We start from the raw sequence: 12008 nt of genomic DNA on the forward strand, positions 1-12008 counted from the left end.
TAAGAAGATGCTCATTTTTAAGTGACAATGTAACAATTAGTGCCATTTACATAGGGATGTGGTAGATTCTCCAGCTTGAAGTCGTTAAATCAAGTCTTTCAAAAAAAGATGTTTTAGCTCAAACTGAAGTTATGGACTTAATGGAGAAATTACTGGGTGAGTTCTTTGGCCTGTGCGATGCAGGAGGTCAGTCTAGATCTAGATCTGTGGGTTGAAAACCCAAAGTGGGTCATGACCCCCATTTTAATGGGGGTTGCCAGGGCTGGCGTTTGACTTGCTGACTGCAGCTGAAGCCTGAGGTGTGCAGTACCCTCCCCCCCCACGCATTGGGCTGAAGCTCTGGGGCTTCAACTTTGCCTCCCCCTCCCCCCCCCCCACCTGAGGTGGTGGGGCTTGGGTGGGCTCAGGCTTCGATTTCCCCCCTCCTGGGGTTGTGTAGTCATAATTTTTGTTGTCAGAAAGGGATTTCGGTGCAATGAAGTTTGAGAACCCCTGATCTAGATGATCACAATGGTCCCTTCTGGTCTTAAAATCTAATCTATTTCTGATGTGATTTGTTGATCTGTATCTTGTTACGCAGTGATGTAGGACAGTGAAAAACTGAACTGACAGATTAGTAAATAAGCTTTAAGTAAATAAGCTTTTGGCAGAGTAAATCTTGTGATAAATAGCTGACTAGGTCTCATTCATGTGTACAACTCAAGCAATTGTATATTCCAATCTTCTCTGTATCCTACCTTTCACATTAGTTTATCGCTCTGGTATATAAAAGAATTCTCTGTCAAAACATTTTTAGGTGTGAATAAAGTAAGAGAATTTAACTAGCAGTTTTATTTTAACATGATAATTAGCACTGACAAAACTTCCATGGGGAAATCAGATGTGTTAAACTCTGTTGAAAATACCACATTGTTTACTGGTATATAAAGCCTCACCCCAGAAATATTGGTCCCAATGTGTACCTCTGGAAATGTGCCATGTATTGATCATGTTTGCTTCCTAGTGCTAATTAGTGGGGAATTGTTCTGCAGATGAGCTGAAATTTAATAGGCCATCCTTTTTGTTTTTGTTAAGGGGTGGAGGAAATGGAAAAAAAACAACTCTTCCAACAACCCTTTTGTGACAGACAACAAAACAGTCTGTGCTTTCCTGAGTTTCAGCTCGGGTACCTCCAAGCAATCTTGTTCTAAAGCAGTTCAAGTATAGTGGTGCTCTTGGCTGTAAACATATAAACAAAAATAATATATTGTGACAGTTCTTGTACCATTCTTCTTGTGCAGTAAAATGGGGAAATAAACATGTCTACTGTAGAGGTAGGCATTTCATACCTACACTAACTTAAAAAAAATCTATTTATTGTTTTCATGACTTCTGTATTTTTGCTTGTCTTCTGATCAAATCACTGTATTTTGAACACAATTTTTCTCACCACAGGCACTAGTTTAAATTTTTTTATTTTGTATGGATTATTGTTTTCAAGAAGTCTCTGTTCCATGCTGACATCATTAAAAAGTTTTTGCACCATTGTTCACATGAATTGTAATTTAAATTTACCCAGATTTCTTGTGATCACCTTTTGGAAATAACTGCATGTTATTAAATCCTAGTTTAATTGACCTATATTTGACTCCATGTGGGTGGACCCCTTCACTCACCCCCAGTCAATTACAGGCTTGGGGCCTAAGTGTGTGGTGCAGTTCAGTTGTTTACCTAAATCGCCTCTCGCCATGCTGGAAAACTTACTTCTGGGAAGATCCATGCTATGGTTGTATGCAGTGTTGTTGTAGCCATGTCAGTCGCTGAAGAGCCCTATGTAAGCTTGTCTCTCTCACCAACAGAAGTTGGTGCAATAAAATATATTACCACCCCCAATTTGTCTCTCCTGCTATGATTGGCAGAACCTAAGTGTGACATCTTCCTTCACCCACCTCCCTGTTGTCCCTCATCCCCTCCCAAAAAAACATACACCAGCATATGAATAAACCCTTGTATGACCTAGGAGTTCTCCATCTGCATCTTTTCTAACTGGAGTTGGATCAGATTGGGAAAAGATTTTCCATAAGGTTGCAGGATAACAAAAAGGTGATTATTTCACTCTGAATTTCTTCTAAGATGGAGAAGTAATGTTATGTGCAGGGAGCATTTATAAACCCAGATTTCATATTTTTATGAAAAATTGATGTACAATATTTACACTGAGAAACCTATGTTCTACATTTGTAATAACATCTTTGTTCTTATACTGTGGTTGGATTGTTCTTATGAAAAATGTTCAAAAAATGACAGGTGAAAGAGTGTTCCAGAATGGGGACTGCAGTGGTCTTAAATCCCAGTATTTAGGCAACATGGCATGGCTTACAGCCTGACCCAGAATCTGAAACTGGAGTGTTAGTAACACTGCAGCGTTCACTTTGATTTTAACTTGACTGTAGCCCATATTTGAGAGGGCAGAATCTTTTTTCTGTATTATGGAAAGTGTGTGTGTGTGTACACGCATATTTGAGAGGAAGGAAGAGAGCGACTGACGTGGAAGCTTGTCACTTGTGCATACTCTGCACTGTCTCCACACTGATTAGAGTTTAAGGTCACTGTTCTTCTGATATTCAAATATCTCAATGTGATTGGCCCTAGGTACCTGAGAGATCACCTCTCCTTCAGTAACCTCGGCCTCTCCCAGCAACTATCTTCTGTCACAATGAAACTGTCAACCAATAGGGAAGGCTTGTGAGCAGTGAAGATCGCTTTCACAGGGACTGGGCCTAAACTGTAGAACTCACACCATGAAGAGACAAGAATGAGCCTAGCTCTCACTGCATTCAGCACTAAATGCCAATATTTCTTTTATGTGTTCTACACACTCAGATGCCCACTAGCTGGTGGAGGGGATAGTGAGAGAGATTACGTCTGTTGCGAATTTGAGGGGAGAATGATCTCACAGGAAATTTTTGTGTTAAAATGTGGTCTATTCAATGTTTGGTTTTTTTGAACTTCTGGTTTGAATTGAATACACTTCAATGCATGGCCTGCTTTTGTTTTTAATGTATCACGCAGCATCGTGCACACTGCCAGGTATAAACATATTTATTGTTTTTCACTCAATCACTGTAACTGGCAATTTTGGGTTAAAAGGGACTATAGTGGGAGTGGCTAGTCAGACTGAGATCTGTCCCTCAGTATCACACTGGTGTACAAATTCTAATAAAAGGAATCTGTGTTATTAAATATTTGAGCTTTTATTAATTATCCATGGCAACAAGGGGTTGTTAGCTGTGTAATTAAACAGTTTTTAATCCTTTTAGCAAAAGCCCAACCTTGTTGTGGTTATAATCTGATACGAGATGATGGCAGTGATGAGCTGCTATTTCTCCCTAATAAGTGGAAAAGATGATATGGGAAGGGTTATCTTGACTACAGCAGTGCCTACACATGTAATCTTAATGTTATGGCTCATTCCCTTCTTGGAGAATAACTGTGCTTGAAAATAGTTTTCCTGTATTTTGGAAATGTGTGTTTAAATTTTGCCCATTACTTCTAATTACAGGGCATGTTGTAATTTCAAAGTGTGTGTCCGTAGGTATATTTAAAAGGACACTGTCCATTTCAGTCGCTTTCTTTTAAAGATGTTATCCGTGTAAAACTAGCTTCCCAATACTTTTTTGTTTTGCATTTTGCTCAGCCTGGGCTGTAAGTTTACATTTGTCTGTTTTATCTCACTTCTGGTCAGGGTCAGACTCTGGTACTCAGACACAGCGTTCACTGGTTTGAGTTTCCAATGCTACAAGTGTCTCCCCACACCTAAAAAAAAAAAACTTATTGATATGAAATAGAAAAAATATTTTGTAAAAGACACCCTTTTCTTTCAAATAATTTTAGATGAAAATCTGAGGTTGCATTTTCTTTAAAGTTCCTTTAAATATTTGCATATGATAAAAATCTGTTTTACATTTCAGTCTCAAATGTTTTTCAAACATAGGATTTTAAATTGATCTCACTGCAAATTCTGTCTTTGGTCTGCAGCCTTCTTGGGTTTATCTGTAGATTTAAGCTTTGGCCTCTTCTATGCAATGTGTGTGGAAAAGAGCTTTTTTTTTTTCAATATAACCAGTTTAATCTGCATGCAGATGCCTAGTTAACTAATAAAGTTAGTAAGGAGGAATAAAGCTCTGTGGTAATAATTTTTCAAGTGTCTATTTTTATAATGTGACAGGCTTTTAAAGAATTGAGCTGCTGGTTGTTTGCCTGCTGATTTATGGGCCTCTCTAGTACAAAGCTGCTGAGAGAAGAGTTTTTGGACGTGTTTTTCAAGGCATCATTCATATTCAGCCAGCATCATTATCTTATTTTCCCTGTGAGATGTGCATTGTGGGTAATATGGAATGCTCTTACAATGAAGTTAATTACAATGATAGTTAATGCTCTTGGAAATCAAGGTGAAATAACCTTTGTATTTCCAAGATGTTTTTACAGTGGATTGAGTGCTTGTGAATAGAGTGACAAATCTAGAGATTTGAAGCCCTTTTAACAGCAGAGATGTAGTATGGCAGCAGCCGTGCAGTCTCTTCCACTCTCTGTAATGGAAGCTAGTGAGCAGAGTAGCGAGTGGAAACAGCAAATGGGAAAGCACTTGGGAGGAGTGCGGGGGCTGGGAGGTGAGTTGTATATGAGCGGTTCAGTAAAGCAGTCCTTTGACTAGCCTTTGTCTAAACTTGTTATATTGTATAACATCTAGAGATAATGCACTCATACCATTCCATGAATGGTCCTAGTCCTGAGCTGGAGGGATTGTTTCTGCTGGTGAGAGGGTAATTGATGTTTCATACTTATTCCATCTTCTGGGCTTAGATACCAAGGTGAAAAGCACCTCAAATAACTAAGTGTGATTCTTTGTTGAGATTGCCAGCTGTGGTGAGGTTTTAGTGAGATGGACTCCTGCATACTATGAACTAGATTCAGACTTTTGTGTGTGAGGGAGGTTTTTTTCTTATTATAGGAGCCTTAAAATGAAGGAGGCGGAGGCAGCTTAACTTTTATTTTACCGTGAGAGCTTGGTTTCAGTGCACTAGCTATTACAAACTGTCTCTAATTCTAGTGTCTGTGGGCAGATAGCTAACAAATGAGCTGGTTTCCCATGTGGCTGATGCAGAGCATTGCATGTCTAGTTATGTATAAATTATGATTTAAAGGGAAACACCACATCCCCTAACAAAGGGTAATGTTTCCAGAAAGGGCCATTCTTTGAATATGTGCATTGCTTCTATTTATTATGTTTCTCCGTATCCTTTCTGGCTTTGTCATGATATAATCACCTGTTTATGGAAGAAAGGGAATCATCAACGTTCAAGTCAATAAATGTCTTGCAGAGTGTGCCTGCTATACTATAAAGGTCTCATCTCCAAGTACTGGCATATTGCACTCTGAATCCCAATTGGTTTCAAGTCCATTACAGGATGTTTCTATGGCAGAATGCTTCATGAACTAACACACACATACTTAGGCACTTAAAGGGTTCTCTCCCACCCCCGTCCCGGAGGTTATATTGTATATATTCACAATCTGTATTTATCAAGAAATTTGCCCTGCAAATCCTGCCAGCAACATGAAGCCTGGAGGAAGTGCCTGCTAGCAGGGCGGAACAGGCTTCTGAGTGAGGTAATCCTAACATGGACATTGAGTGAGATGCAGAAATGACCTAAGGTGTGGGCTGACTACGAATCCCAGTAGTAGTCAGGCTTGAGGAAGAAGGCTTTGATTTGACTTCATGATGTCTAATTGTTCAGTTTTTGTGGTTAATAAAGTCAGCGCCCCCAAAAGAGGTTGTGTTTTGACCCTACACAGGGAGAACCTACTAAGTTTTGGAGCATGCAAGGAAAGTCCCTCTATTAACAGGAGGTGCTTCCGTGTATCATAATGTCGAGTAGAACCCATAGATTAAAAAAAAAATACTCTAGGCCCCCACAAATGCAGGTGTGCACCTGCTTTATTGGGAGGTCTTCCACCTTTGGACAGGGTATGGGTCGGAGGGTTGTGGCCTTGCCCTCACTCCATCCCCCAACCCTCTTTGTGTAGCTAGTGTGGGGAGAGGTCCTAGCAGGGAGCACCGTATGAATTCTCCAGTGCCTTCAGTGTGTGGGGAATGAGTGGAGAGGCTCCATGCCCTGGTAATTTGGCTCCCAGATAAGCAGCAGATTAAAAACATGTAGGTGAGAGAGTATATATGGCGCGCGCATGCTCTCTCTCTCTCTTTCTCTCTCTCTCTTTTTTTAGAAGTCAGTAATGGATTTTGCTGTCTTAAATTTGTGTGTGTGGTTCTCTTTTTGCAAAGGCAATAATTTTATATTAAGCAACTTTATTTAGTAAGTGTCGCATCTTTTTAGCTACTGGCGAGCTGCTCAGATCGCTAACAATATCTATAATTTTCAACTATGGTAAATCCTCAACTTGTATTTCCTTTTTTGTATTTTTTTTTCACTTTACTAGGCCAAGTGACCTCGTGATTTGCTGCAAGAAAATCATTGTCTATGACAGGCACTCTGTTATTGACATGAAGTCACATTTCATCTGCCTGCTGGATGTTCTGAGCTTCGCCTAGCCTTTCAACCTTCTCTGCTTGAAGCTCTCTATCTCCATTTCTTGTTAGTTCCATCTTTGACTTGTCTTTTTGCTCAGAGAGACTATCCTGGAAAGAATGCATTTAGCATTTGTGACACTGTCAGAAGCAAATTCATTCCAAAACCTCTATGTGACACCTATTCTCAAATTCAGTCCTGCGTCCAAAAGGTCACATAGGAATGTTTTCCCCAGAATTTCTCTTTAAGCCAGAAATTGTCTCTGCTGGATCTCTTAAGATGGATACGGAACATCGTGTTTGGGGGCAGAACAATCAGTGATGTTACCATTACTTCCATGGTGAGATAACGGGGTGGGTAGAGGAGCTGTCTAGAAACAGACTTTTTTGGCAATCCGAGCATATTAATGAAGAGTTTGGGGGTTTTTTTTTTTGACTTCTGCCATGCTGTAAAAAAGTGTTTTTGCCATCCATTAATTAGTACCATTGCCATACTTCACAAAAAAGGCATATATATGCACTCTCATTAATAATCCACATAAGGGAACGCCTTTGCTTCTGATTTGCATAAGCACGTGAGCAGATACTGCTTTAACTCTTTGGAGGTCTTGTTAAGCTTTTGTGTTTCCGTGCTCCTATTCTGCTTTTCTTCTGCCAGTTGCAGTGTCTGCCTGGAAATTTTAATGTCTCTTGTAATATCAGGAAGATTTTACCCATTCTCTAGCCTTTCGGTGTCCTTTTAATTACTTACCTGATCTATCCAGGGGATTGTCTTGACTCGGAGAAGTGGTTGAGGTTAGGTGGTTGAGGTTAGGTTGAGCTTAGCTTTTGTGCTACTTAAGATTAATCTCCACTCAACTTTTCCCCAGCATAGATGACGGGTAACTCCTTTAACTGGTCAAGTTCTAGCCTATGCTCTAGTTAGGAAAAAGGCTGAGTTTATATCCGGTTTAGCTAGCACATTAGCTAAGTCCAAACTAAACGGATCCACTTTTCCTAGTCAAGTGTTTATACCAGGCTCATTGCCATGTCATCTGCATGCCTTTCAGTTACCAGTTTGCGTTCTGTTTATTTTTAAAAAAATAATATTGCATCTTTGCAATCTACGCATTCTGCCTTCCTCTAATATCTGCAATCTACATAAACTAGAAACGTAGAATAGCCATCAAGCACCATGTCTCAGGAATAAGCAAATTGTCTAGATACTTGAACATCTAGGATAGTGGTGTATGGGTAGCGAGACTGCGCTGTGGCTAGCGATGATGCGCTGTGGGTAGGATTTTGCATTAGGGGACATGATGTTAAGCGTAGTGTCATGGTATTTGTGAAGAAAGTGTCAGAGTGGTTCTAAGAACCCTGGTATTTCATCATCTGAATTGCATTCATAATGGTATAGTATCACCGGGTTTTTTATATTTTAATTATCTGGGAGGAGGGAGTTGGGAGTTTTTTAGAGAAGACAAACTGTTAAAATGTAACTCGTTCAATGAATGAATATTTATTGAACCTAAACATGGTGGTGTCTATTGTCCTGTGTGCTTACTAGGCCAATTTGTGCTCTTCTATATTGCTTTCAGTGGAGCAAATCAGGATTTAAACTCCCTATCTGAGAGCAGAATTTGGTCCACTCTTTCTAGATCTGTGCAGCTGTGTGTGTTTTTAGTGATTACTTTGAAAATATCAGTGTGTAACTTTTATTCCAAACAGTTTAACTTTTTTCCCAAGCCTTTTTGTTCAAACTTGACATGACACATGCAGTCCTCTTGGGGAACATATATCACTACTGTTTGAACTTTAAAAATATAGTTATCATTTCCAGATAGAGTAATAAATAACCTTATTGGTTTAGCAACCAATAATGAAGATGTCAAGAAAAAAACAACCCAATAACTCTGGGGGGAAAATCACCTCATATAATCCTCAAATAACTCTGGGTCTTATATTAAAACAACATAGCGAGTACTCCTAAAAATTAATTTAAAAAATTACAGCATAGGGAAGCATCAGATACATTGATTTTAGTATCTAGCAAAATGCCACAGCATATTAAAACATTCTACAGTAAAAGAGGAAAGATAGATACTGTGTAAGATTATCTTCTAGAACCCCGTCACTCTGCCTTCCATTCACATGATTCAGATGTGGTCCAGAGGAAGCTTTAAATTAATCAAAATGAAAAAAGAAAGTTATTTTCCGCAGCCAATCTAAGTTGTGCAGGAAACAGTGTGCATGTAGTTCAATCAATTCATTAAAAATTCAGACTTCAATTAAATCAGCAATTACTTTCACTGAATCTGATTAGCTCTAGCTATATGAGGAAAATGTAAACTTCTTTTTACTTAAATAATGATAAATTTCCGTTATTTGTCCATATTTCAGGCACTAATGTATACTCTAGGCCCCTTTGACATAACTTCGAAAAACAGTCCTATTAAAACAGCAGCTATTGCACCAGCAAAACAATTTCTCCCAACAATTCTCCCTTTTCCAAGTAAATAAATAGGCCTGGCAGTATGTCTGGAAGATCATTAGATTTGGGCTACTTCAGATCAAGGGGAGAGGGGATTAAATTGTCTAGAATATTTATAAACCCCTGAAAATAGAGGCTTAGAATGAAGCTGCCTTCTGACGTGTAATGTTACTGTTGCTATTGTAATGTCTATAAACCTGACTTGTTGCACTGTTTTCCAAAGAGTGCAGTGAAGCAAGAGGCTCTTAAACCTGTTGATTATTATTGGGTTTGCTGTGGCTTCTGTGCCCTCATCTCTCAAAGCAGTTCTGTTCGTCTTCGAGTGATGGTCCCTATTGTATTCCACTGAGGCATATGTGCCATGCACCTGGAGCCAGTGCTTTTGAAAGTAGTACTGTTCAGCGGTCTTCCACGTGTGCCCTGGTCTTGCCTGAGGTGAGATAGGGTGCAGCAGACCACTGGAGTCTCTAGTTTCTTATCACCGCCGCGTGGCCCGAGTCGGAGCTTCTACTCCTGTCATCGTGGTGATGCACTTTTCAAAACTATCCTTGTAGCTTAGATTTTTTTATTTGTTCTGCATTTTCTTTTTGTTCAATTCTTCCTTTCGTACCTAATTTAGGACTTGGGATGCTGCTTCGACAGTGTTTCCTGCCAAACTTCCCACCCATCCCCACGTGGTATCCAGGCCTGGGTAATGGATTATGCCAAAGATGCTGGTGTTCAAAACTTGTGCTTCCTGCCCTCACTTTTTCCATCAGCTACAAGCATCAGCGCTGTTTGTACTGCTTGGGGGAAGCCCACATTGCGGCCAGGTGCAGTATCTGCCTCTCCTTTCCTGCCTGTATTCAGGAGAATCAGACTTTCCATCTCAGGAAACACTTTATGGAGGCTGTCAGGGGTCCAGCATCAGATCCTGGCCAGGGAACCCGCCCTGTACATTGGCCTGAACAGGCAAAGAATGTCCTCTTGCTGCAGAACCTCCATCAGGCTCCGCCAGTACCAGTGCTAAGGACCCTGCGCTAGGGCCTAGCCATGAACCAAGGAAGCATGCACATAAGCATGGCACTAAGTCTTCCTCCAAGTCTAAACACGACTCGGCACTCTCTACTACTTCTAACTATGAAGGAACCACACATTTCAAGTCTCACAAGACCAAGAAATGGCTGCACCAACTGCTGGATCCGTTAGTACCAATTACGGACCGGCAACTCCACCAGCATCTTGGGAACCATTGGTGTCCAGACAGATGCAGTTCCCAATACCAACTCCTCCAGCAGAATGGATACCACTGACCCCTCGGACACTCAGAAGTGCCTTGGGTCCCCATGAGTTATTCTCACTCTAGGGACTATGGTCTCCACAACCCCTAATCTGATCACCAAGTCAAAGGGACCCTTCTCCAGCTGTTCCTGCCACCTCCCATTCCTGCAGTTCTGATGGCACCGCCATTTAGTGAGGTTTCTGACTCCTGTGATTCTGACTATACAGATGTCCGGTGGTCCACTGCTCCCATTCCAGAAGCACAACTATCAGAAGGTGCCAACAGCACAATGGCAGTTTGCCACCTTGCCTTTTTGGCAAAGTTGGTATCTGGCACCACTGTCACAGGCTGTGCAACAGCAGGGTCAACAGGGCAGGCCATACTGGAGTGGCCCCAATATTTACTCTCCAAACAAACCTGCTCAGTTCGGGAGGACTCCACCACTTCACCATCACAACCCTCGTCAGGTAGGCATTCCAATGTAGTGCTGGACGACGCAGTGATTAGCCCAATGGATCAGGAGAAGCATCCTTCATCTTGTCCAGATCCAGCTGCCTCTTCAATCCCCTCATCCCATCAGATGACCAGTTCGAGGATTTGCTGTGGAGAATAGCCAATACCCTAGACCAGTAGTTCTCAACCTTTCCAGAGTACTGTACCCCTTCCAGGAGTCTGGAAAGGTTGAGAACCCCAAGTTTCACCTCACTTGAAAATGAGTTGCTTACAAAATCAGACCTAAAAATACAAAAGTGTCACAGCACACTATTACTGAAAAATTGCTTACTTTCTCATTTTTACCATATAATTATAAAATAAATCAATATAAGTGCAATATAGTGCATGATTCTGCGATGCACCCTTCATTTGGAGCAGCAGTCTTCTGTTCCACAATCTCCTCACAACATCCTTTCACATAGGTACTGCTTGTTAATCACCCACAGTGGAATACAGTAGGGACTATCGCTCAAAGAAGAAAATGAGGTTACTTACCTGTAACTGAAAGTTCTTTGAGATGTGTGGTCCCAATATGCATTCCAATCCCACCCTCCAGAAATTCCCCTCTGCTGCAGAGTCAACAGCCCTGTGGTAGAGAAGGAACTGGAGATGCCAGTAGCCCGCAGCGCTCTTTATCGCCTTGGGTGAAACCACGAGGTGGCACAGGGCATATGTGCGGACTGCCAAACAGTACTACTTTCAAAAGCTCTGGCTCCAGGCGCATGATGCTTGCACATATAACCCCTCAGTGGAGTACAGATAGGAACCACGCATCTCGAAGAACCTTCACTTACAGGAAAGTAATCTCATTTTCTTCTTTCTCTAGTCTGGTTTGTTTTCTTGGCATTTTTGTTTGTCCCCATTCATCGGCTGCTAGGTTTTGATAAATTCCAGGCTTGTATTGAGGTTTTAAATAGGCTAATCTTATGTTTTTATCCTCTGAGTCTAAATTTAAAATATAGCATGTCTTCACTCCCCCCCTCCCCCAATTTTGTTCCAAAGCATGTGCTCAGTTTGCATCTTACTTCCAATCAAACTTTCCTTAAAATTTTCTACCCCTCTTTTTTTCTCTCTGTCAGCCAACAAACATTTGTTGCTTTGGCTCTTTGTGGTTTCCTTCCAGCCCTCTTTGGATCCTTTTTCTAATAAACAGCTAAGATCTGTTATATTATCAGAGTTCAAAAAAGTATTAGACACTTCTGTGACCCACAAGAACA

General features: G+C 40.9%; 1 protein-coding gene across 8 annotated transcripts in view; it reads left to right on the plus strand.

The window, feature by feature from the left end:
* The window catches only part of MCUB (mitochondrial calcium uniporter dominant negative subunit beta), an 80879-nt gene that overhangs the window by 40929 nt on the left and 27942 nt on the right, over window positions 1-12008 (plus strand). The gene's annotated exons all lie outside the window — the stretch shown is intronic.

This window comes from Chelonia mydas, chromosome 4 (assembly GCF_015237465.2).
Source record: "Chelonia mydas isolate rCheMyd1 chromosome 4, rCheMyd1.pri.v2, whole genome shotgun sequence".
In the NCBI taxonomy this organism is placed as follows: Eukaryota; Metazoa; Chordata; order Testudines; family Cheloniidae; genus Chelonia; species Chelonia mydas.